Here is a 6,000-nt window from a genome sequence, read left to right as displayed (position 1 = left end):
TAACTACTCAATGATGGCTACTACATAAGAAAGAATATTACCCTGATAGAAACGTGGCCCCTCATGCTCATCATCCCATGGCTCTGGCACTGGATAAAACCATTGCTCCTGATGCTGTTCCTTAATTGAACAACTTGAATCTGGAAAATATTTAAAGAAGAGAAAATCTATTTTATATGTTCATATAGAGTAAAAACCTTCCTGCTCAACAAAGTCTTATTCAACACGATAGATTACCATTAACCTTAAGTAAAATTACTCACCAAAAAGCACTATAGAACATTAGATGTTATGACATCTGGGTATGAAAGTATGTAAATATCTTGAAGTTCACATTCTTGAGGTATTAATTAATAGTTTCTCATTCATAAGACAACTCATTGGACCAACAGTATTTTTCAAGGGGACCCTTCCCTTTCTTCATGTCCTAATCATGTCCCCAAGCATCGCTTAAGTTAGTGTGAATGTCCTCATCCAAGATGATCTGATAAACTTTCTCAATATACCTCACTCTAACTAATTTTTTTGATCATATGGTAGGCATCTTACCTAGAAAATATAGAGCTTTCAGTGAATTTAGAATCAGGATTTAAAATGATTTTCCATTATTTTCCTTCCTCCTTGATATTTCCTACTTTGTAACAGGACAAAAAGAAAAAATAAAACAGAAATACAAAGAATTAAAATGAGAATTCATGTCTACTTTGACTTCTAGTTCCATAGCTCCAGATTCCAGTTGGCCATTACCTCTTTTGCATTCTGTAGAATACTTAACAATCAGAATAGTCCTGGTCTATGCATTATGGCAATAACTCAGATTTTGTTGATCTTTGCAGTTACAGCATACTTATTCTCTACTCTAGGAAAACAATGAGGTCATGGCCTCTGCTACTTTAGTGGACATACTGCTACACAGAACTCTACACCCTTTCTACTCTTGTTGGAAATTCTGTCTATGAGAAACCATTCCTCTTCCATTCTCAGATGTATGAGTGTGATAGAAGATGAATTTCAAATTCTATGCTAACAGTAAACACAATGTGGAGGCTAATTATATTAATTTTAAATAGAGAAAATTTGAGTTCAAGAAAAGATATCAAGGATAAAGATGGGCATTGTAGAAAGATACACCATCAAGTCTCCTCTAAGAGTAAATCCCTTGTATGTAACTAACAACAGAGAGTTAAGAAGCAAAACCTGTTATAAACTGCTGAAAGGTAAATACACTTATTTAGGTTAGAGATTTCAACATCCCTATATCAGAAAGGAAGAAACGAACAATAGGTACAAGTCCAGGCAAGGAATAACTGAATGTAACAACTCTGTTACCAGGTCAATATTATTTATGTCTTTGGAGACAACTTCCTATAGTAGAATACATATTTTCTCCAACCTCATGTGGAGCTTTCATGAACATAGACTATATCCTGAGCCATAATACACATATTACAAATTTTTGACTTATATTATTTGTGTGAGTATATTGCTTGTATGTATCTATGTGCACCACTTACATGCCTGGTGCCCTAGGAAGCCAGAAGAGGACATTAGATCTCCTGGAACTGGAGTCACAAATATTTTGAGCCACCATGTACATACTGGGAATCAAACCCAAGTTCTCTGAAAGAGCAGCCCATGCTGTGAACCACTGATCCATCTCTCCAGCCCAACATATTAACACATTTTAAAGAATGGAGTCATACCATGACTATTCCTCAACTATATTGGAATTGACATCAATAACAGTAAATGGACCCCACAAGTAGTTTGGAGATGATGTCATATCATTTTAAAATAACAATTTAGTGAAATAAAAACTCAAGGAAAATTTTTAAGTAGTTTGAACTAAGTAAAAATAGAAATTATTGAAACTTGTAGAATACTAAAAAGCGGTGCTTAAAGGGAACGTTTTAGCCTTGACTGCTTTTGTGAGAGAAGAAAAAATATCTAAAAATCAATCATTTAAACTCCAACTTCCAGAAACTAGAAAAACAAGAACACATCAAATGCAAAATAAACAGAAAAGAAATTAGAGTCAGAATCAGTGAACACAGAACAGAGAAAACCAGCAAACTAAAGCTGATTCTTTAAAGGGATCAGTAAAGCTGGCCATCAACTAGCCAGAAAAGTTATGAAAATTAATCAATTAGCCAAATTAAGGGGGAGGAATCACAAAATATGTGTCAATATCACCAAATAACAGAAGCAAGATTACTTGAATTCCAACAGACATTAAAAGAATAGTGGAGACTACTATAAAGAATTCTATGTCAAGAAATTTGATAATCTAGATGAAACAGACAAAATCTTTGAATGACCCAATATGCCTAAATTTACACAAAGAGAAACACTGGGGGAGGGAAGGGAAAGAGAGGAGGAGAAGGGAAGAAAGGAACTACAGTCTATATGAATAACAGAAAAATTCTTCAGAAACAAAGAATGTTACTAGAAACATTTGAAATTGTACAATGTTTATTGTCATGATGAAGCATATAACTAGTAACAGAGCTTCAAACCACACAAAGCAAAATTTAACTAAATTAACGAGACACGTAGACAGCTTCACGATCATAGATGGAGGTTGTGACACATCTTCCTCAGAAATGAATAGAATAATCTGAACTTTAGAAAGTAGTATAGACATAGAATTTATTAATAAAATTATCAATTATAGTGACCAAAGGGACATTTGTAAAGCAGTTCTAATGTAATAATACATATTTTTCAAGTGCTCTAGGTATGTTAATCCAAGTGATTATTTGCTGGGTCACAAAACAAATCTTTACATTTGCGAAGGTTAGGTGCCAGCAAGATAGATCAACAGGTAAAGACTTATGTGACCAAGCCAGAGTCTCAACCATGGAACCAACATAAAAAGAGAGAGAGAGAGAGAGAGAGAGAGAGAGAGAGAGAGAGAGAGAGAGAGAGAGAGAGAGAGAGAGAGAGAAATACCTACAGTTGTTGTGTGACACCCACACAAATGCTATGGCATGGATGGGGACACACACACACATTAAATACATACATATATACTTTTTAAAAATTAAAGAAGTTTAAATTAATTTCATATAAAGGCCTGCCAGGCTTCCTTAACTGATTACTAATGATGTACTGGATCTAAGATTTTTATCTTTTTATACATTTTGAAGTAGTAGGAGATAAACTTGTATCTTTGTATTTGAAGAAAAATCAATTTACTTTCACATTGGTCAGTCTTCTTAGTAACTATGGTTCTCCTGAAACAGAACTAAGACTAGAGTTCTACCACCTCAGCCAGCAGGCTGGCCTGTCCCATCTTTGTAGTGGTAGTTCATGGACTCTGGTCCTTATCTTGTCCTGCTCCTTCCATTAGTAACTTCCAATAGCTTTACTTCAAATGCTTAAGACTCCAAAACTAGGACACCAGTCCATGAGCTGACCTGCTTCCAGGCCACCTTGTCCCTATTTCCCTTACAATAATGGAGGATGGTCCCTTCCTGCCTAAATTCAGTGTCTCCACTTTACCCTGCATCCCACTCCTTCCCTTCTCAGAGCTTTTTCTTCCTTCCTTTCTTCCTTTCTTCCTTTCTTCCTTCCTTCCTTCCTTCCTTTCTCTCTCTCTCTCTCTCTCTCTCTCTCTCTCTCTCTCTCTCTCTCTCTCTCTCTCTCTCTTTCTCTCTCTCTCTCTCTCTCTCTCTCTCTCTTCCTTCCTTCCTTTCTTTTCTTTTCTTTTTCTTTTTCTTTCTTTTTTTTGGTACATGTCAACCTTAAAGATGGGATAAGCTAGAAATCTACTAAAACATTTCTTTTTAGGCCATCACTCATCTTCAAATTCTTGATAATGACTAATAGAATAATCTCTTTGCTAGAATATTTGTAGAAAATCTGCTTATTAAATATAATCAGCTTAAAAGTAACCTGTAGAGTGTTAAAGTTGTCTTGTTAGCCTGCAAAAATGTATATGCCTGCAATCCCAGGGGTCAGAAGTTTAAGGAAAGAGGATTATCATAGTCCAAAGTTAGCTGAAGAATGGTTTCATTTCCTAGAAACCTCAGAATGTCACACTTACCCGGCACCAGAATAGTGATAGAGATCAGTAACCCCAAAGTCAAAGTCCTCCTGAAAGCATTCATCTGGAGTGGTTTCTAATTAAACACAAATCACTATAAATCCCTGGATGGACTCAGTGAGCTGTCCCTCGACGTCAACTCTGCTTGTGCTTGGTTCACCAGATTTAAGGGTGACTTTTCTTCCTCATTCACCTATCTTTATCTTCGTCTCCATTCTACATGCTGCAGGAAGATTAAGTGTCCAGAGGAAATGCGGCAGTGATGCATGCTGAGTCATAAAGAAAGAAGCCAAAGCTTAACTCATTTATTTTCTCATGATATTCAAACATTAAGAGACACTTTATTACTATTCCCCTTTTAAAGCAATGTTTTTAAAAGGATAAATCATATACAGGAAAATGAGCAAATATTGTGTATACAGCTGATGAATCTGTACATCTACATGTACTTTGACAAGCATTTGCAAACATTTCCAAACCAAGGTGCTGACATTTTGCTACTCAAAGTTCCCGACATGCTGTTCCTTCGTTTTTCTTCCCACAAAGCAAACACAGCTCTAACATCTATCACCATTTGCTCATTTTATTAGTTACTGAGCTCCACATTAATGAAATGCTTTACTGAGTTCATCCCTGTGTGCTGGTTTGGACTTACAAAGGAATATATCATAATTCATTCATTAGCTTCTCCGTGAACCTGAATTGCTCTATTCGGTAAAGATTCTATGAGAATACTTGATTTGCACATGCTTTTTGATCTCCATGGCACCCATTTTCTTAGATACATACCTACAAATAAATGTGATGGACCATAGGATAGTGTGACTTAAAATAAATACTTCCTGTCATGGATTAACTTGCTGGTCTGTTGCCTCCTTTATATTTTAAAATTGTGTAACAATACCTTAGAATGTGGCCTTATTTGTAAATGAAGTTATTTCATCTATAATTAGTTAAAATGAAATTATATAGGGTTGGGATAGGTTGGGCCCTTGTCTAGTGTAACTGTTATTTGAAAAGAAGAATAGGCATAACCATGCATAAAGAGAAATGTTCATGCGAACACAAGGCAAAGACAAAGGTGTGTTTTCCCTACAAGTTAAGAACCAACAAAGATTGTCATCAAGCCCCAGAAACTAGAAAGCAGGCAAAGACCGGATTCTTCCTTCCTGTATTAGAAAATTTAGAGTCCTGTGATGACAAACCACAGCACAAAGGCACTTAGAGACAAAATGCAGAACTTCACTTACAAGTCCAAGAAAGAGAAAGCTGCTATTCAGGGTCACAAAGACCTTGTGCCCAACAGCAGGGAAACAGCAAGCTGGATCTGTAGGGATGGTTCATGTATGAAAAGCAAAGGGTAGAGGTGGGGGGTAGGTCTCCAAGGTTGTTTAGTTTGAATAACCTCACAAATTCCTTGGCATGTTTGTCTTTAGGATATTATTTTTCTTCTTTAGTTAAAAGTATGATCAGCTTGGCAGGGGTGACACATACCTTTAATCCCAGCAGGTGAATCTCTGAGTTCCAGGCCAGACTGGTCTACAGAGAGTTCCAAGATGGTGAGCGCTACACAGTGAAACCCTGTCTTGCAAAATTAAAAATAAATAAATGATAAAAGATAGATATAGATAGATAGATAGATAGATAGATAGATAGATAGATAATAGATAATAAAGTTTCTTTTCTCATACAGTATATCCTGAGTACATTTTCTTTTCCTCTACTCTCCCCAGTTCCTCCACACCCCATATCTCATCCAGATCCACCCCCTTTCTGTCTCTCAGGAGAAAAGAACACATTTCTAACACTTAACAAAAAACCGCAAAGTAAAATACAATAAGATAAAACAAAAAATATCTCATTGAGGTTGGACAAGGCAAATCAACAGGAGGAAGAGCCCCAAGAGAAGGCACAAGAATTGGAGACCTACTGGTTCACATATTCAGGATTCA

The sequence above is a fragment of the Peromyscus maniculatus genome, chromosome 12 (genome assembly GCF_049852395.1).
Source record: "Peromyscus maniculatus bairdii isolate BWxNUB_F1_BW_parent chromosome 12, HU_Pman_BW_mat_3.1, whole genome shotgun sequence".
In the NCBI taxonomy this organism is placed as follows: domain Eukaryota; kingdom Metazoa; phylum Chordata; class Mammalia; order Rodentia; family Cricetidae; genus Peromyscus; species Peromyscus maniculatus.
Note: the sequence above shows the minus strand (reverse complement) of the source record.